This window comes from Astatotilapia calliptera, unplaced genomic scaffold (assembly GCF_900246225.1).
Source record: "Astatotilapia calliptera unplaced genomic scaffold, fAstCal1.2 U_scaffold_124, whole genome shotgun sequence".
In the NCBI taxonomy this organism is placed as follows: domain Eukaryota; kingdom Metazoa; phylum Chordata; class Actinopteri; order Cichliformes; family Cichlidae; genus Astatotilapia; species Astatotilapia calliptera.
Window position 1 is genome coordinate 1 of NW_020535646.1, and position 21,834 is coordinate 21,834.

A 21,834-nucleotide genomic window follows, 5' to 3' on the forward strand; every position below is an offset into this window, starting at 1 on the left:
GCCTGACTTGTGTGCCTGTAAAATGTCTCTCCCTAGTAGCAGGAGTATTTCGGCTTTAGGGTCTAGCTCAGGGATGTACTTTGCTATGGTACGGAGGTGCGGCTGGTGTAGCACTGCGCTGGGAGTTGGGATTTCATTCCTATTGTTAGGAATGTCCTGACACTCTATGAGCGATGGTAGAGGGATCACCACTGACCTATCCAGTGACTCGATATGAAAGCCTTCAGCTATTTTACCCCATGTTTCTACAACACCAGAGCATGTTCTAAGATTGTAGGAGAAAGGTTCACTTTTAATGTCAAAAAGTTCGAAGAACTCAGGCTTGGCTAAAGAACGATTGCTCTGATCGTCTAGTATTACATATGCCTTAACAGCTCTGTCTTTGTAACCTATAGGGTACACCCATGTGAGACATATCTTGGAACATGAACGTCCCCACTGACCTGGACCGCACACGTCTGTGCAGCTTGTTGTGACATCAACCGTGTCATGACTGTTTCTCTCTCCCCGCCATTCTTTTGTGCTGGAGGTGGAGCCTTGTTGGTCTGTGGTGGAGGACCGGGATGCATGACTGCGTTGTGACTTGTGCTGGTCACATTCAGAACACTTTACTGAAGATTTGCATTCCTTCGCAAGATGAGTGTCTGAAGAACAGCATCTGAAGCATATTCCTTCTCTTTGAGGAAGGCCTTTCTTTCGTCCAGTGGTTTATTCCTCAATGTTCTGCATCTTTTGAGCGGGTGTGGCTTGTTATGCAGTGGGCAGTTCCGGTTAAAGTCCTTGTTAGGGGGAGAAATATTGGTTTTTGTGTACAGTAATTGGCTTGCTGGAATTTAAGTTTTTGCAAAAGGTTTTTCTGGTTTTAAGTTTTGCTGTTGGAAACTTGGATCATTGCATTTCTTTGCCTCTTTACATATGAATTCACAGAAGTACTCAATAGGTGGGAAACAGCCTTGGTTGTTCTCTTTATATTGAGAGCCGTGTGACATCCACCTCTCCTGAAGTCCATATGGGAGTTTGTCTACGATTGGGCTAATTCCACGAGAAGTGTCCAGATAGAGTAGACCAGGCAGATGGCCGTCTTCCTTAGCGCCTTGAATCTCTGCAGTAAATCTCCTAGTTCACGTAGCTTGACATGATCTTTGACTGTTATTTTGGGGAAACTGTCCAACCGTTGGAAAAGTGACCATTCGATTGTTTCTGATGCTGCATAACATTCATTCAGTCTTTCCCATGCTTTGCATAGAGCTAATGTGGGGTTGTTGACATATACTGAACGTACAGTGGGGCAAAAAGGTATTTAGTCAGCCACCGATTGTGCAAGTTCCCCCACCTAAAATGATGACAGAGGTCAGTAATTTGCACCAGAGGTACATTTCAACTGTGAGAGACAGAATGTGAAAAAAAAAAATCCATGAATTCACATGGTAGGATTTGTAAAGAATTTATTCGTAAATCAGGGTGGAAAATAAGTATTTGGTCACCTCAAACAAGGAAAATCTCTGGCTCTCACAGACCTGTAACGTCTTCTGTAAGAAGCTTTTCTGTCCCCCACTCGTTACCTGTATGAATGGCACCTGTTTGAACTCATCATCTGTATAAAAGACACCTGTCCACAGCCTCAAACAGTCAGACTCCAAACTCCGCCATGGCCAAGACCAAAGAGCTTTCGAAGGACACCAGGAAAAGTATTGTAGACCTGCACCAGACTGGGAAGAGTGAATCTACAATAGGCAAGCAGCTTGGTGTGAAAAAATCAACTGTGGGAGCAATCATCAGAAAATGGAAGACATACAAGACCACTGATAATCTCCCTCGATCTGGGGCTCCACGCAAGATCTCATCCCGTGGGGTCAAAATGATGATGAGAACGGTGAGCCAAAGATCCCAGAACCACACGGGGGGACGCTGGTGAATGACCTGCAGAGAGGCTGGGACCCAAAGTAACAAAGGTCACCATCAGTAACACACTACAACGGCAGGGAAATCAAATCCCGCAGTGCCAGACGTGTTCCGCTGCTGAAGGCCAGTGCATGTCCAGGCCCGTCTGAAGTTTGCCAGAGAGCACATGGATGATACAGCAGAGGATTGGAGAATGGTCATGTGGTCAGATGAAACCAAAGTAGAACTTTTTGGTATAAACTCAAACTCGTCGTGTTTGGAGGAAGAAGAATACTGAGTTGCATCCCAAGAACACCATACCTACTGTGAAGCATGGGGGTGGAAACATCATGCTATGGGGCTGTTTTTCTGCCAAGGGGACAGGACGACTGATCCGTGTTAAGGACAGAATGAATGGGGCCATGTATCGTGAGGATTTTGAGCCAAAACCTCCTTCATCAGTGAGAACTTTGAAGATGAAACGAGGCTGGGTCTTCCAACATGACAATGATCCAAAACACACCGCCCGGGCAACAAAGGAGTGGCTCCGTAAGAAGCATTTGAAAGTCCTGGAGTGGCCTAGCCAGTCTCCAGACCTCAACCCCATAGAAAATCTGTGGCGGGAGTTGAAAGTCCGTGTTGCTCGGCGACAGCCCCAAAAACATCACTGCTCTCGAGAAGATCTGCATGGAGGAATGGGCCAAAATACCAGCTACTGTGTGTGCAAACCTGGTAAAGACCTATAGTAAACGTTTGACCTCTGTTATTGCCAACAAAGGTTATGTTACAAAGTATTGAGTTGTATTTTTGTTATTGACCCAAATACTTATTTTCCACCCTGATTTACGAATAAATTCTTTACAAATCCTACCATGTGGATTCATGGATTTTTTTTCACATTCTGTCTCTCACAGTTGAAGTGTACCTCTGGTGCAAATTACTGACCTCTGTCATCATTTAGGTGGGGGAACTTGCACAATCGGTGGCTGACTAAATACTTTTTTGCCCCACTGTATGCATTTCACCTGATCACTTGACTCCCTCCCTAACCACTTCGTCATGAGATCTAGCTCTTGAATGGGGGTGAGTCGGACCTCAGCTGTTGCACTGGTAAACGAAGAGCACCATGCTCTGTAGTTCTCTGGCCTATCGTCGAACTGGTAAAGGCCTGAGATTATTAAATCTCGACGTGCCATGTATTGGGCAAAGGGCTCTGCTGGATTTAAAATGCTGGCTGTGGTGTTATAGTTATGTTGAGGTATGAATGGTGAGCCGCATGGGTTGAGAGGGTTATTTTGTTTCTCCACTTTAGGTTTTGTTTCACCTTTCAGCTGGGTTGGCTTATTTAGAGCAGCGATATTATCTTTGGTAAGCCTTGTTTCAGAGTCGATGGGTTGTGGCTCTAAATTGCCTTCTTCAGAGGGATGCCACGTTACAAATGTGTTGGGTGAGCTTGCTTGGGGGCAAGAAGTGGTTGGTAATTTTTGTGGACTGGGAGATAGCATTTGAGATCGTACATATTCATTTGTACGTTCTAATTTTACACTTTCTGATGGAGATTTTCTACTCTCAGGTTCTTCTTGTATTGCTTCAGCTTCCTCTAGCACTTCTGCTTCAGCTACAGCAGTATCAGCTTCCCTCTGTAATGTTAACACTTCTAATTCCGCATCTATTTTTGCCTTTTTCAGTTCGCTTTGAGCTTTTTCAACCTTTAACTGTGCTTCTTTTGTTGCATAGCATGCTCTCACCTTGGCAGCCTCTGCTTTAGCTCGAGCATGGGCAGCGCTTACTGCTGATCCAGATGAGCGGCTGGTCCTTAAACTGTATGCAGACTTGTTACTGGATGCCATTTTGACCGTGATGAATCATCAGTAGGCGCCTTTTCACTGTAGTGTTTTCAACGAGGATGTTGGTGACACCGAGTTAAACCACAAATGAAGACCCTGGAGTTTAGTTGCAGCTTGTTTAATTGTCTCCATGAACATGTGGTGAAAACTGAAATGACAGAAAATAAACTCCATCTCAACAGGCAGATGGATGTTTACATCAATAAAGTGCATTACTAAAACATTCATGTTAGAAAAATATACATCAATATCCAAAGTTATCTGTATAAACTGTCATATAAAGTAACTTACGGCGTTCCAGCCTGATAATTCGGAGGAGATGGCATTTGATTACATCTCCATACTGCCTTTAGCATGAGGAGCCTGTTTCTCAGCAAAACCGAGTGCTTGACCAAAACCCGGACGTACTTGACCGGAACCGGAAGTGCCCCGCCAGAACAGGAAATACATTTTAGCGAAATTTTCCTTTTAACTAAAACGTATGTAAAGCATGAATTATTCATTTTAACAACACATATTAATTTTTTAATGGCAAATCTTTTTAGAATTATTTATTTCAAACTTATGAACCTATTTATTCAGAGAAATGCCTTAAGGGCAACGCATTGCCCAGCCCTAGTGTTCACCTCTGGATTTAAAATAAGAACGTGGGACAGTTAAAAGACCCTGGTCAGGTGACTTGAGAGCTCGGCCATATAAGCAGGAGCCTGGGCATATAGAGCTTTTTATGTTAATAATAGAATTTTAAGATGGATTATTTTAAATTTATTTTTTATTTTAAATTTTAGTGGAAGCCAAAGAGAAGCAAGAATAGAGGTTATGCCCAAGCACCACCTAATTTTTGCATCATTTCTTGGCCAACTGAAGAGAAAGGCTTGAGAAAGACATGAGCTATAGTGAGCTATATTAATCAAGCCAGGAGAAAATTAAAATGCTAAATATCTAAAATAACGAAAATATCCAAATTATTGAATGAAATTGGTCAGATAAAAATGAAAACCATTTAGAACTGTGACATTCTTGCCAACCCAATTCTGTAATCTGTTACAGATTACACTAACGTGTTAAATGGCTTCAAATGAGTCTAAAATGGAACTAAGGAACTAAAATGGAATATTATATTCTTATGCCCTCAGATAAAAGTAAATATATCATTAGTGATTTTCAGGTATGCTGTTTCATTGTTGTGGCTTCATCGGTTCAAGATTGGAATCTATCAAAGAAACTGTTTCCCTCAATCAGCTGAAGGAGAAGACGAGCGACAACTTTCACAAGGATTTTTGAAATTAATGGCAATTTGAAAATAGATCTGTTATCGTCTAACTATAATAAATAAATGCCTGATTTATCTTGTTTAATTTTGTTCCGAGCTGCTTTCTAACCCTAATTTTCCTTTAGCTACACTTTTCAGTCTCTACCATTCTCCTTTCTCGGTGCCTTAAAAAACAGAGCGAGTGAAGGATCTCTGCCTCCTCCTTCTCATCTCAGGCGGCAACCCAGCTGTCTGGATAATTTCCTAATGGCCCTGCGGCTGATAGCCAATCAGAGATGGTTCACCACGCCGTGTGACAGGAAATTCAATTAGGCTGCTTTTTTTCTTTCAATATTGCGCTCCCTGACTCTCTCTCTTTTTCTGCCATGCTTTCCCTTTGTCTCTTGCCCTCTCTTTGTTTATAGCATTTCCTCTTTTCCCCCTCTGTCTCTGGCTCTTCTCTCTCACCCCCTGCCTCCTCTCTTTTTTTCATCTCTCTGTTTCCTGGATCTGCCGAGAGAGAGAGAGTGAAAGAGTAGCTCCGGGCGTCGTATGTCATCCAGGAATACTAAAATAAATAAATAAAAGGAAAGAGTGCTCTTATTTTTCTCCATGACAGGAAAATGAAATCACAGGCTTTATGTCTTGCAGTTGAGATCCCCTAAATAGACAAAATTCTTTTTTCCTCTCTTCATTCCCGTTTGTCCTTGAAGTGCGAATTTAACCATGTGGTGCTTAACCATATATTTCAGAGTATGTACTGTACTAAAGGGAGAATCGCCTGCACTGCAGAGCCCACTAACATCCAGCTGACAGTGTGGGATACTTAGTCTTCAGCAAAAGTCATATATGTAATTTCATATCACAAAATGTCATATCATAAAATATAACCATTAAATGCACTGCGGAATCTCATTGAAAAATGTCATATCATGAAAAGTTGGATCACAAAATTTCATCACAAAATATTGTATCAACTTAATGCTTCACAGTGTGCTGCATCACATTGCAAAATGTCGTATGAAGAAATGGATCGCAAAATATTATAAGATAAAATTTCAAAAACTGTTTCTTGACTCAAATATAAAGATTTGCTATTATTCTTAGCATTTTCTGTATCAATCTGAGAATCAGAAAGGTTGTTGCCTTTTTTGTGCATGAAAGTTTTTCTGACTTTCTGTTAGTCAGAATTAATGATTATTGTAGAAAACAGTTCTTGAGGATTTTACAAAAGAATACAGTTATTCATTATTTTCTCTTACTCTCTGTTACAGGTGGATGCCAGTGCAGCTCACAGGATGAACCCGTTAGCTGCCCTTAGTATTGACCGCAATGCTCTGGTGGGGGAAAACCTTCGCCCCCATGGAGGAATTTTTTATCCTGGCATCCATCCTCTGTCTTCTGAAAAACCCCAGGAGCCTGGTACCTCACTGCCACTTGGCTATGATCTCCTGTATAAACCAGATGTATCCCTGCTTGAAGGCCAGAAATCTGCAAATGGATATGTTGGACTGTATAAAAGCCCAGCACCAGGACTGCAGAAACCTTTACTTGTTCCTGCTGCAGCTGGTGATGGCTTGGGCTTGGACCGCAGAGTAGGATCCAGTGACAAACAGCCAGAGCTGGGTTTGAATGGTACCAGTAGCTTTCTTAGACTACCTTGGATCAGCCCCTATACCGATGCTACAATGTACCCCTTCCTGGACATGGCATACAAGGCCTCATTCCTGTCTCAGCAGCCACCCTTCATCCACCAACAGCTGGCATATCAATCGTTGTGTGCCTCCAGGCTTGGGAACAGCACGCCTGGAGAGGAGAGACTTTTCTACCTGCCTCCTTATTTACCGGCCCATATCTCTTCTCCACTAGGCCCTCCAATAAGGATTTCTACAGCCACCCCAGCTTCTACAGTACTTTCACCATTACCCCACTGCCAGGACAAGACATTGCAGGGCATTGGTTCTCAGGTACATCAAGAACCCTCTGCCTTCAGCACCAGTCCTCAGAATCATCAGGATACCCAAGCTCACGCTGTTCACCATACAGAGCGACAACATGAGAGTAGCAGCAGCAGTGGTGGAAAGTCCACTCAGACCACTTCTACCAAAAATACTCTCAGCAAAACTACTGGTGGAAACAGTAGCACCCATGTTTCCAGCTCAGCTGGTACTGATGCCTTAGAGTCATCCCCAGTTACCCTTCCTTCTTCCTCACTTCCAACACCCCACCATCTCAGCAACAGTTCTGCAGAACTCCAAAAGTCCCTTAGCAGAAGCACTTCCTTATCCTCAACCTCAATTTCAGTGTGTCACCCTTTTTACATGAGCTCTGAGCGCTCCTCCCCTATACACTCAGGCAGCAGTAAAACCAAAGATGTCACCTCTGACTGCAGTAATAAAGAAAAGTGTGTATCACCTGCAAAGACATCACTTGACAGAGTAGGACCTCATAAGGCTGCCAAAAACCCCAGAGAAAAACCTTTGGATTTGTCTGCTAAAGAGATGGAAGGTTTTCCAAGTGGATTCCCAACCAGATTAGAGACTCTGTCCAAGTTGGGGTATGTGCCACCATCTCATTACAAGCTGTTAACTAGTCAAGACCAACAGATCAAAGAGAGTTTAACCCGACCTGTTAGCACATCAGCTAAGACTTCAGATCATCCCGAAATGATCAGCACTGCAGGCCCCAGCTGGGCTACTCCAGGTCCTTCCTCTGCTGTCATCTCTGACCACAGCAGAGGCTCTCAGTCTATGAAAAACCGAAGTGTGGACAATACTGTTCACCAACAGCACCCTTCTGGCTCACCTGGCTCTAAGAGAGTTGAGTTAGCCAGTATTTCCAGTACTGTCTCAGGAGGGCAACCTTCTGCAGCATCTCCTTCTTTAAATGCCAAAGTTGGGTGGCCACAAGTCCCACCTACTGACTCTGACAAAGTCCCTCCAAACAGCAAAGGGGAAACTCACTCTGGAAAACAAATCTTAACTTCTGCTAAGCCAGAGGTTAAAGAGAGCCAGACTAAGCATCAGCAGCCATTTCGTTTAGAAAATGGAAATGGCTCCAGCCAGATGTATAGTGATTCCTATCTTCCTCCTGGCTTAGGTTATACTAATCGCTATGTCCCGTACTCAGTTGCAGAAAATATATCCATGCAGCGACTGTCAATAGCAAGTAAAGGACATGTGTACCCGCATCCACTATTACTCGGTAGCAGCAGCTTTTACTCATCTAACATTCCACCAAGACACGGCCTCCCATATGGAGTTCATTCATATCCAAATTCCCAAGAGATTACCTCAACTCCAGTTTCAAAATATTCAAGTCTTACAAGCAAAGAACAGCTTGAGATCAGGTCCAAGAGCCAGGATAAACTCTGGACTTTAGAAAAGCCAGATGTTGACAGCTCTCGCACACGTGATAATGAGAAAGACAAGTCCAAGGCCTCAGGTAAAGGCCTGTCTGCCGTAAGAGATGATATAGTTTGCATTGACCTGGTGCATGATGAGGCAGAAGATGATTTTTCCACCAGTAATTGTGGCTCCACATCTACCAGAACCGAAGATTTCTCCAAACATGTACAAATCAGAGAAACAGAGCCAGGGCCTCCAAAAGGCATCCTTTCAACTCAAGGTACAGAGCAGAGACTAGGTTCACTATCCCACACTTCTCATCACACCTCTTCCTCACCTCCTCCTACTGGTCAGGATAGCACAGTGGAAATCCCAGAGGAGGAGGAGGAAGAAGCAATTAGTCCATTCCCAGATATCCCAGAGGAGGAGACAATGCGATGTGCCCGAACGTCTCCACAGCAGTTTTCTAGAAAATGTAAAACTGGAGCCTCTGCTGGTTCTGGGAATCAAACGTTGAATGCTACTGGTGGTGGGAAAAGTGTTACAAGTGAGGTTAGATCAGAAGTTTCAAGCAGTAAAAATATTCAACCTCAGCAAAGCCCTTCCAGAAACGTAAGCTCTTTGGTTCCTGGAAGCAGAGAAAATAGTTCTAGTGATTGTACTAGTTCCAACAACAGCATGGGAGTAGTCTGTACAATGAGCCCAAAGAGCTCAGCTCACCATGGCAGCACTCAATCAGAAAGTCCCGTTTACAGCAGTATGGGACAGAGTAGTAGAGACTTCAGTCCTCAGGTTCCAGCATCCAGAAGTTTTAATTCCAGGCCATCACCTGGAGGAGCCCAACTATATGCCAACAGCAACCCAAGAGGCCCCTCATCATGTAACGGAAATGCAAACAGTCCAAATTTTAGAAATTTTGTTGGGCCATGCTGCAGAAATCTGACTGTGAGGGCACCAACTTTTGAACCGAAACTTTTCAGCAGCCCAACTCGTGAAAATGTTAACTCTATGCCTACAAGCTACAGGAGCAACAGCCCTCATGGTGAGAACTGCAATGCAGTACAATCAAATGCTAATGCCAGAGCTCCTGCATTTGGAAAGTTTAGTAGTCAGAGTTATGGAAGATCCCTCTCTAAGAGCCAGCCTTCTGGAAATTACCAAACAGCCGGTGCAAGCAGCACCCTCAGGGTTCCCACATATGGAAATAGTTTTATCCAGGGCCCAACCTGTCAACACCTTTCACCAACCAGTGATGGTCTGAACACGATGCCAGTGGATCCGATGCTGGAGCTGTTAGTTAACAAAGACCTTTCCTCTACTATTAGCTGTGGAAATGAGAAGGAATTCAACATGCAAGACTGCGTGGATCCCCTGGCAGATGAAGAGGATGGTCACAGCAAATCCCGTGTCTCTGGCCTCACCAAACGCATTGCCAATTCATCTGGCTACGTGGGAGACCGATTCAAATGTGTGACCACAGAGCTTTACGCTGACTCGAGCAAGCTGAGCAGAGAACAGAGAGCACTTCAGGTAAGGCATCATGTCCTCATCCCTTCGTTATTCAATGATGGTATGGTGAGACAGAGAGAGCAAATCAGATTTTCTCTGGTGGTCTGGTGTGCTATGATTACACCACTGCTGCCTCTTTGGGTTTGTTTTCTGATATTGATTTTTCAGCTTACTGTTCATTAAGGTAATTTAAGTCACACTCACTGAAAGGAAACAGACTCCCCATTCACTGTGGTCCAATTCCACAGTGTGAAGCTTCTTGTAAACATGGAAAAAGTATTTTAAACCAGGGTTACTTTTTTAAAAATGACATTATCTAATAAAGTCCTGGAGCAGGGAAATGCACAGGAGACTGAGAATATTTACCAAATAATAAATTGTGCCTGAAAGAAGGTCATTTCAATAATTTCTTGTGCAGTTATAACATTATGATAGCCTAAAAAATTGAGATTTCCTTAGCTGGATGATTGAGCATGCATCAAAAAGCTTTATCATAGGTTTTTATGAACATTCATATGTGGCTAAGTTCCTTTGCCATTTTGGCTAAAATATGGTTGGAATGCAGCTTTTAACTCAACTGTTGTGGTGTTTCTCGGTTTTATTAAGAAATTAAATATGAACATATGTGTCAGTTTTGCCTGCTGATGCGCAGCCAAGGAGATATTTGTAGGAGGAAGCAGGAATTGGTTTTCTCTGAGGATGCGGTCCCTCACTAGCTTCCCACCTACAAATTATCTTTGGAAGTTGCAGGAGGAGTAAAAAGAGAATGCTGTGATTGTTATGGCTTCTATGTAGGAGGAGTGAATCTCAGCATATGCTGCAGAGCGCTGGTCTTTAAATTACGGTTTTGATTTATCAACTGATTGTTCAATAAGAAAAAAACAAAAACAAAACAACCACAGCATAGCGTCAGCAGTTTTAAATTATTGTGGAAGTGGTGGACAGTTAAGGACATGAACATTCGGATAGAATCACCGTTTGCACAGTCAAGTCACTTAAACCTTGTTTATACAGGACCCAATGTACAAAAACGGAATGTAAATATGGGCTTATATGAGGTGGCTAATGAGTGAAAAATATTTTGAATTTGAATTAATTCAGTGATGTGGCAGTAAAAGAGGAGGTAAGTAAAACAGAAACAGTAAAATGTTGCTTTAAAAAGCAATTATAAGCCACAACCTTAAAGTTAGCCCCAGCTGGTGGATTTTTGGTCTGCATTTAAAGAAATCAGCACTTTCAGCTGCGCTCACAGGGCCAGAGTCTACTGTTAATGCTTCTATTTTTTTTATTGTTAACCCTGATCATAGAGTGTTCAGATCTAATCCAACCATACAAAGAAAAACAACCTAGAATGTCAACAACAGACTTAGCAGACATAATATGGGATTTTAACCGTAAATCGGGAGAGGAGGTTTGTTTGAATCTGCAGTGAAGAGTGGTCGGATATGAGGAGGTATTTAGGAGGAGAGTGGCTGCCTTCTCCTCCTCTCTTTTGCTTTTCTGCCTGCTGATATTTGGGGTCGAGCTGAGGTCGAGTTAGGATAACTCAGCGGCTCTGTGGCTCCAGGCGACTGTTAACCTGATGGTTTTTCCCCAAACTGTGAAGGAAACAGTGGAAGGAAGGAAGGAAGGAAGGAAGAAGTCTCTTTTGCGTTTTTTCTTCCTTTCTGTCTCTATTTTTATATGTTTATCTTGGCTTTTTCTATTTTTTCTCTTCATCTTTCTCTCTGAACATCATTTTTGCTTTCTTTGTTCCTCCTTCACCTCCTCCTCTTCATCCTCCTCTCAGTAGATGGAAGAGGATGAATTCATTGTTTTGTTTTGGGTTTTTTTCCTAAGAAGTCCTCATCTTCATCCTGCAGTCCCAGATTAGCTTTCACTTCTTTAAAGTTTTTGTTTTTGTTTTGTTTTTTATTTACTGATGGAAGCTGCTAAATGAATAATGAAGTACATTTCCAGACAGGCAGCTTTAGAAAGCCTATACTTTACATTACAGCTGATGTAACGCTATTGAATTATTTGGGACGCAAAATAAAATATTAGCTGTCTAAAATAACGTGATTAATATTTCTATAATTAATATATTAGTTTTCAGATATATATCCACATTCAGGCAAATAGATAGTGAGACGAAAGGTTGAGCCCAAAAAGCACCACACTTCTGTTAAGTCTATTCATTGTTGTTTTAGATCTCTTTCTAGACATTTGTATCTTTTGTGGTTGTTTTGTATCTTTTTATGGACATTTTCCGTCTTCTATCTTTTTCATCTTTCTGGATCTCTTGAATGTCTTTTTTGTTACAGTCATTTTTCCATCTTTTCTTTGTGGCTACTTTCTAACTCTTTCTATTATGGTCGTTATACCGTCTTATGGTCATTTTCTTTTTGTGGTCCTTTTTATCTATTTCTGTTCATTTTCTGTATCTTTGTAGTACTTTTTCATCTTTGTTGTCATTTTATATGTCCTTATGGTAATTCTGCCTTTCTTTTGCATAAATTTTTTGTGGTCAATTTGCCTAAATTTGTCATCATTTGATGTCTCTTTGTTTTATGGTCATTTTTTGCCTTTTTGTGGTCCTTTTTTATCTCTGTGTTTTAACTCTCTTCATCTTTGTTGTCATTTTATATCTATTTACAGTCATTTTGCCTTTCAATTTCTTGTTTTTTTATCTCTTTGTGATCATTTTGCATCGCTTTCTGATCATTTTCTGTTTATTTCATTTTGTGCCATTTTCTGGTCTTTTTTTTATTTCTTTATGGTCATTTTTAACTTATTTTTATTCATTTTGTGTCTCTTTTTGTTCCATTCTTCATCAATTACAGTGTTGAGTTTAGCATTAAACCAACAGCTCCACAAGGATAAACAACAACTTCAGGGTCTTGTGTTTTCAGTAAAATTCTATTAACTATTTTTTTTTTAAACTCTTTTTTTCAGGTGACACTTGAAGCCCAGGCACCAGATAAACTAATTACGCAATATTACATTTAGCCATTACTGTTGCACATGCAGGTTTATTGTTGCACTGATTCTTCATGTTGGGCTCCATGTTTTCATGTGTTTCCTGTCCATCTGTTTATTCCCTGTACAAAGCTGTTTGCTCAGTCAATCGTGGCTCCTGAAGGAGGGTGCCGGCTCAAATTAACTCACATTTTTGCTCCTACGCCCCTGGGTGCTCTCAGCTCTGGGCAGCAGCGTTGGATGGATTTGTAGATCGTTTCACGGGCCATTAATTTTTAAAATGGGTTTGCGGTCAGGGCAGAGTGAGGTGAGTGACTAATACCAGGATGTCAGGCAGCGGATCAGGGGAGCAGGCACCAATGGTTAGTAAGGGCATAACAAGCCTGTAAAACCAAAGATGAAGCTTTCAGAAATGAGTGTGGTGCATCTTGGGATGTAAGCTGTAAACATGCATCTTCTTCTTTAGGATCATAACAAAATGTCTTTCAGACATGATTGGAGGTTTCTTGATTTGTCTCTGGTATCTTAGTTCAGGTAACAGAGCAGAACAGGAGTGGCAAATATTTAAATTCTGAAAGAAAATATCACGTGCTGGTGGCTACAGAATATCCTAAACAAGAGCATCTGAAAAGACATCGGTAACAGTGAATGGGGAGAGGCGGGTGATGGTAAAATACTTAAGGAGTATAAAGCGATTTTTGAGATGAGCACTGCAAGAACGCTTGCCAATGGTTAGAATTTAAGTAATAAAATAAGCCGAGGTCTTTTTTTATTATTAAAATGGCCATGAAACTCTGTCTTTAAAAGAATCTCAAATGACAAATTGCTGTTAAGCACAGAAAAAAAACAACTATTAATGCCATTAATAACTCTTTAAAGGCAATAAAAACTTTACATTACGGAGGTTTATGTAATAATCAGTAAATAAGAAAATCTGATCATGTAAAGAAAATAACATTTGGAGTTAAGTACTCACGCAGCAGGCTCAGCAGATGCTGAAGCACATAGAGTGCAGAGCTTGCCAACTTTCTGAAGAGTCAGTCGCTACAGACCTCCAAACTTCATGTGACCTTCAGATTCGCTCAAGAACAGTGGCAGAGACCTTCATGGAATGGGTTTCCAAGTGGATGCAGTGGTGTAAACCACACTCCCACTGGACTCTAGAGCAGTGGAAAAGTGTTCTCTGGCGTGACAAATCAAATGGTCTAGAAATCTAATGGATGAGTCTGGGTTTGGTGGTTGCTAAGAGAACAGTACTTGTGTGACTGCATTGAAATAGAAAAAGACAAAAACTGAGTCAAGCTGCATCGAATCAAGCCAAGTAGGTATTTTTGCCAGGATTTCAGTGTTTTTTCAAAATCCTTATTCTGTATTTTGCGGTGACTCAAATAAAATTCTGTCACACAATACGCAGGGATAAAAATTTTGTTGACCATTAAGTTACGTACAGGTGACGTTAAACAAGCCCAAGTGGAGACAGACATATACATAAATACCAACACTGAACTATGATTTTATTAAACAGAACTGTTAATCCATAGTTCAAATGAATGAATGAACTGATTTTAAAAACCCTAAATTCAAAATCATTGCGCTGAGTTTGAAAGCGTTAGAGGTGAAAGAGGTTAGATAAAGTTAAAAAAAAATGAAAAGAGATGAACATGCTGAAAGGAGTTGAGGTGTAAATGCTAAAAGTTTCAAGCAAACTGTGATCCCAGTTGAACTGAAAAAAACAATCTGACAGATTGTGAGGAGAAGAACTGAGGGACTTTGTTGTGTTTGAAGCTTCCTGAAAGGAATCAAAGTATGAGTGTACTTTAATTGGTCATAAATGATTGGTCACTAACAGCATATGCAGTTATTTTACAGAAATGCATTAAATTTGCTGCCTTTGGTTGATCGTTTGAAGGAAAGAAAGATTCTCCAAAATATGATGCTGTTTTCTGGACTTCATCCCAGCAGCACCTGTTCACTGTTTGTTTGGAGCAGCTTCACATATTTCTCTGCGTTTGTCTGTTGCAATGCCAGCAGGGAGTATTTTTTATCTTTCAAAGCAGCAGAGTCGGGGGGGTCACAGAGCGACTTCTGAGTGTTTAGGATTTGTGGTGTGTTTGTGTTCTGAGGCAGTGAAATCATGAAGCTTCTCGAGGCTCCAGCTGCCACAGAGAAACAGAGGTGAGTACCTCTGGCTGACAGCTGCCGCCGCCTGTGAGGATCACTGAAAGTCCGGAGTTAGAGGTCAAGAAGGGAAGGTGATGGCGACCAAATGCTGATTCTTTTTTAGGGACCAATCCTACAAATATTGACTGAAAGAGGTCAAATACCAAATGTGAACAGGATCCAGTTCAAAAGCAGAAGCTCTTCTTCCTGAGAGCTGGAAGGTGACCCAAAATCTAAAAAGATTAAGATTTGTCAAATAAACAAACCTCTAACCTCTAGCGGGCTCATTATGTTACCTGAAAATTACTTGCGTATATTTCTATGCCAAGATGGACTCTGAATGACAGTACAGAATAATCCGCATGTATTATATACTAGCCCTTTATATATCTCCTCAGTTCACACTCCGTATTAGGGTCCTGTGTCTTAAAGCCCTCATTAAAAGTTCACTTTCTTCTGATTGGCTAGCTCATGGAAGTCTGCCTGGGAGCAGCACCGAGTGCTTGTTAGCTGGTCAATATTGAAAGTACCACAGCTTTGGGTTCATAGGGATCACTTTCATCCTTAGTTACCTCATTTGAAACTCCTGAAATGTTTACATTTAATAATATGTATTACTGAAAACAAGGAAAACAGATCAAACCTGTGCTGTACTGGTTGTTTGGTTTCGTATATTCACATGGAAACAAAACAGTAACGCTGCATGACTCCAGTTTTGATGGGCCTAAACCCCCGTCCACACAGGGTTTCAATCTGGTTGCCTAGGTAACCCTCTAGTATTTACTACCCAGTCATATATTGGCGGTATCCTTAGCACTTATTGGTAGTCGCTTTAATTGTGTAACTTAATGAACAGTTTAACTCTAGACCAATCCAACGCCAGCAAATGTGTCCTCCATTATCACGAAAAGTCAGTAAATGTCATGGACTTTCTTACATCTCTGGTTGCCATGTTGCTTCACCGTGTGTGGATGATGCTTTACATTAAAAGCCCAGGGTTCTAAAAACTCAGGTATCAACTCAGTATGTACTGCATAAACTCCATGTAAAAGATTCTTTATGACTCTAATTTTTAAAGCATCAACCCTACTATATGTTTACTTTGTTGTCCTGTTGGTTTTCTGAAGCCAGAAATGACCATCTTTGGACGAGAAGGTCAAGTTGTAATTTTTCTCCTCATATCAGGTGGTTTGTTTTGCAAGCTGCATCTACAGTCCGTATGGAAGCATCACACAAACACACAAACACAGATACCTTCAAATTAGTGTGAAGTAAAATCAAAAACTGGAGCTCAGTGTTCTTCTCTGTTAGTACAGTTAACCACACAGCAGCCCATCATTGGTTAGATAGTCCAGAGGTCCAATTCAAGGACTCCAGATAGCTGAGCAGCCAGAGCCACCTGTGTCGCCACCCACCTATCAGTCAAAGAGGCCACGTCCCTAAGAATGCAAACTTTGAGTACAGTCTTTGGAAAGGAGAACATTAGCTACAGAGACCAACACAGTCGTTGTATCAAGCTGTAAACAAGTTTATTTCATAAATGTGGACATTTAACATTTTTATCTCCAGACTTTGCTGCTTGATCAATCTCAATTTTTTTAACTAGTCCTCTATCCTTCATTTTTTATTGAGCTCACTTGTTTTTTGTTTTTTTGTGTGTTTGTTTGTTTCATTGAATAAGCTGCTGTCTGTTGGCTAAATCAATCAGAATAAGTGGACTAATTAATGTACTGATCCATCCAGCTTTAGGAGTGCTGGTTGGTTTCTGGGGAAATAATAAATTTAAGATGTGTAATGAAGGTCAAGAGGGTCCAAACGCCTCCAGGCTAAAGCAACATGTTGACACTTAGTCGTGTTTCAGGCTCGACCGACGCAAACTCTCATATGTGCTTTTCTGTTTTTCTCAGCGTGCCATGCTTCGCTTCTCCGAGCTGGAGCTGAAAGAGAAAGATGGAGACAGAGGACGAGGAGGAGGAGAAGGAGATGAAGAAGAAGTGGAGAAGGAGCTGGCAGAAGGCCAGCAGGGAGAAGAAGAAGAAAAAGAGGAGGAGGAGGGGGAGAAGAAGACAGATGAGGCGGGTTGGGAACGCTGCCAGCAGAGTGAAGGGAGGCGAGGAGGGGGAGGAGGAAGAACTCCCACTGCAGCCGCTGCTGAGGCTCCAAGAGGTAAGAGGATTTCCTGAGAGTTCTGCAGGATGACGCACACACATGCACACGCACACAGACACATGCACACATCACAGACCCACAAAGACATAAAAACACACGCCTTTCTTTTTTCCAGTTGATCTCACTCGCTTGAAGTCGCTCAATTTCTTTGTCTCTTTCTCTCCTTTTTGTGCTCTCTCTCCATCTGTGTGTGTGTGTCTGTTTGTGTGTGTGTGTATCTCACATACACGCACACATTTGAACTCTGGGTGCACTTCTCTCCTTTTAAACTGAGCGAACCGCTGCCCTCATTTTCTCTAGAAAGCCAAGCGTGCCCGTTCAGTCGCACACGCAAACCATCAGCGGTTTCTCTTCCACATTTTTAAAAGTAAAAGTTTTAAGCGCAGAGTCCCGATTTGTTTTGTTTCACGCTCGGTTCACGCTGCTAAAAACAAAAAAAGTCCCAAAACGCTATTTCAGGATCATTCAGTAGGTGTTTTTTAGGTGGTCGGTTTTGGCTTGTTTCAATGAGTTTTTCAAACTAACCAAACAAGTCTGACTGTGATGATTCACTTTAAGTCATTTTTAACTTGCATTTCTTGCAGTCACAGCTCCACAGGCTGAAATCTGAGACATTTTAAGGTTCAGTTGTGTTACTCATGGCTGGATTCTTATGTTTAACCTGCTGTCAGTTTTTTGTTTGTTTTTTTGTTTCAGATTGAGTCATTCTTGGGTATATAGCAGTTTATTTTGTTTGCAGTGTAAAATTACAATTTTTAGTTCTGTGTTAAAGCTACACTGTAGATACGTTGTAACCACACGCCCCTCTGAAACCCTACAACACATCCTAAAGTGTGTCTTTGTAACTACACACTGCGCTGGTGCAGGCTCTGACTATTGTGGTTGACCTGACCAGTGCCGTAGATTCCTCCTGAGCATTTTCAACATTTTAGCAGGGGTTTTTTTGTTGTTGTTTTTTACAGTTTATTTATCGGTAAGAGTACACTCATTGTCTCAATATAAAGACTCATATATGTAACGAAAACAAAATGCAAAACCTACAAAAATCTTTAATAATTGGCAACGGTGGGAAGGAAAAACTCCTTTTCAATAGGAAAACACCGCCAGCAGAACCAGCCATCTACCCCAAATGGATAGGGGTGAGGGGAAGAAAAGTATGAATGCTGATAAAAGTGTCAGACAGTTACAAAGGGAACGTGGTAGGCTCTGCAAAGGCTCTGCAAAACTGTGGTTGTGTTATAAGTATGGAGTGTTCTCCTTATCCACCAGCAACGAGTCTGACAGTCTGAACAGGGAACTTATAAGCCATTAAAGTGAGCCAGATACCCCATTCTCCCTAAGCATACTCGGACAGAACATCTGAGGGATGTGATCAAATGTAGGCTCAAGCGTGTCAACCAGGAAAAACCCACATCAGCCAGAGCTTTAAGGACCTCAGAGCAAATATCATCCAGCCCCAGGGGCCTGCCAGAGAGGAGTGCTTTGAAAACTTCAGCAACCAGTAACTTCTGCCCTTACAATCAAGTCCTCTACCTGATCCCCACTTCTTCCATAACCATGTATTTGCTTCAGCTACTGCTAGAGCAACTTTCCACTTGGTATGCTGGTAGTAGTAAGCTTCTTCCAGAGCCCCACAAGATAGATAAGTTTGATAGGACTCATTTTTAACTTGTGGTGTCCCTAATTGGGTTTGGGGATTTCTGCTACAGAAAGCACCTACCATCTTGCTACAGACCCTAGCAACATAGAGGCAGACCTGGCCTGTTTGGACTCGGTGTTGCTGGTCTTTGATGTTCTGGTGGAATTTGAAGATCTTCTGGACCACGACTTCTGCTAGACACGTACAATGTATCCTTCCTACACAACTGGGCACACCAGGCCTCTCCAGCATCCTCCTCCACCGTTGTTACTTGATGCAAAGCATCACCAGGTTGCAATCGGCTGTCAGCTCTTCTCCTGTCTTCATCCGAGGGGCCCAGCCGTGCAAAGCCAATTATTCTATTACAGTATTGACTATTGATGTGCAGCCAAAGGTGTCTTGGTTCCATGTGTATTGAATAACACTCATATGCATGAACACCGTGTTTGTTTTGCACATCTGTAGTTAGCACAGAAGACCACTCATGTTCAGATCAGGCAGGCTGTTTCTCCAAATCTAACCCCTCCAGGTTTCACCGTTATCACCTATTGTGCGCTCTCCAGCACCCAACCCAAGAACTGTGTAAAGGTTCAGGTACTCCTAACTGTTGCTTGACACACAAGTGAAAGAATAGTCAGAGCTTGTTCCCTGATCTGCAAAGGGAATAAAGGTGAACCTGCCCTTTGTAGCTGCTTCTCAGCCTTGGAAATCCCCTCTCCATTCCCTCTCTAGGAGATTGGTTTCAGAACCAGTGCAACATGTTGAGGTGACCCCCACTATATCCAGCCAGTATCTCTCGATCTGTCACACAAGTTCAGGCTCATGCTTCTACAGAGCAAATAAATAAAAGACCGGTGAACATCTATACACTGTTGTGCTTTTACTGCCTTACTGCATTTTCAGTTTTGCTGGCTTTGTCAGAAAGGTGATACAGTTGTGCTTTTATGGCTTTATAGGCAATGTGGGATTACATTTTAGGATTAGGGGAAGCCTCCTTTATAAATATATCTGACTTTGTGACTGTGCAAAAATCATTTCCTTGAATGCAAACATTTTCCATTTGAATTATAGTGTTGCCTTACATATGGCAACTTTTTGGGAGGGGATTTTATGTCAGATTATTGCTGACCTCTGCTGCAAAAAAAGATTTTTAATGAAATCCTAAACTAATGAAAGGATCTCAGAAACATTGAAAGTATTTTTTTGACAAAATTCAAATCAGCAACTTAAAAAGTTTTCGGGAAAATCAAGAGTTGCTCAAATCTGCCGCTGCTGTTCTCAGGGCAGTTTTATTCTCTGTGTGCGTGCTAAGCGGCGGTCTTTAGTGCACGCAGCCAGACAACAACGTTTCCATGACGATTGCTTTGATGGCCCGTTGCCATAGCGCATAATGTGCCTGGAAGCAACGGGAAGCAGGGCAAGTCAGATGATTCAGAGAAGAGAGAGCATGGGAATATATGGAGGGAGAAAGATAGGGAGGCGGGATGATTAAAGACAGGATGAAAGAAGAATAAAAAAGATGACAGAAGAGAGAAAGAAAGGAATGAGGAGAAGAAGAGAAAATGTGAAGATGAAGATGGAAAGAGTGAGCGAGAGACATAAAAGATGAGGGAGAGTATAAGGCGCCTGTCTTTGATCCTCTCAGCGGAAAAACAGAACACAGCTGTGTTTGTATTGCTCACTTTGTGAGGACTCAGCTTCCTTATGGGGACGAAAAACAAGCAAAAGGTAAATCAGGACACTTGAAGATGAAGATGAGGTTAAGGCATCATTTTTCCCTGGTTTTTTAGAAGGTCCTGGATGCCATCTGGGTCAGTGGTGGTGGTGTCCAGGGGAAGATTAAAAATGTTTCAAATAAAATTATAAGACAGCAGCTGGATAAACCCCTGAAATTAAGCTGCAAGATGAAGGACTCCTCTGCTTGCAGACCATAAATAAAGGAAGTTGGGATAACATATGCTGTTAAATGATGAGGGCACACAGCTGTGTAGGTTTTGGTTCAGTTAAGAGCAACAAGAACACATATACTGTAATATCGCCTAAGTCTAACTTCCAGTTTTTAATGCATGGTCTCAGTTGAGGTTTTTTTAGATCAATTATTTACCAAGTCACATTTCGTAAGAGGCAGGCCATAAACTTTCCAAAGTAAAATGACAAAAAAACACCCCAGAAACAACTGGAAATAATACTAACCGACTGACATCAGTTGTCTCCAGTTGACCAACCTGAATGCATAGCTCTAACTGTCGTTGTCTTTGGTTGTAACTAATAATGCAAGGTCTGTTGGCACTGAATGCAACTATTTTCATTTGGCTTATGGAGCGCCACCAAAAATCTTAGCTGTCTGTCTTTTCTGTGCATTCTTCTTCTTCTTTAAATCACTTATTGAAATCAGTGTCTTCAAACTATTACAAATTATGCCAATGTGTTTTCAGTAGTTAGTGTCTTCCCTCAGTCATTTTAAGATTCAGGCCCTGTACATGAATAGTGGTGTTAAACTAAGATGTACATTTTTTGTTTGTTTTTTTTGTTTTTCATGCAGGTTTACACTCTCCCTGCCCTCACAACCACCTCCCTGTCTTGCCACTTTGTTGCAACTCCGACAACCTTCCCATCCCCAAGGAGAAGAATGATGGCTTTATGGAGAAAGAGAAAAAGAATGAACATGAAAGAGGAACTGGTCAGGAGAAAAAGACAGAGAACACTTGTTTTGGCTCACAGACAGAACAACAACAAAGGTTTTTCCCCCCATCCAGAGGCCTGTTTCAGGGAAACACCTCCACCCTTATGTCCAGCCCAGGCCTCACAGGTTCGAATCTGAATATGGAGATAAGTCGGCGGCGTATCTTCAGCCTTGAGCCTTTCCATCAGAGCAGCATCATAAACAGCCGGCTGAAGAGAGGGAGGGAGGAGGACAGAGAGGAGGAGATGGAGGTGGAGGAGGGGACGGAAAATCTGAGCAAGAAAGCCAAATTCACAAATGGTAAGAATTCAGAAAGTCTTCATGTCTGTGATTTTATCTTTTTCTGTTGGGATGCTGGAGTCTTCTCCTACTGACTCACTGGTCTTGAT

The 21,834-nt window shown here is 41.9% G+C and overlaps 1 pseudogene; it reads left to right on the top strand.

Moving 5' to 3' along the window:
• Positions 1-6,251: 6,251 nt before the first annotated feature.
• LOC113017438 (BCL-6 corepressor-like) overlaps positions 6,252-21,834 on the top strand; it is a 45,758-nt pseudogene continuing 30,175 nt past the window's right edge.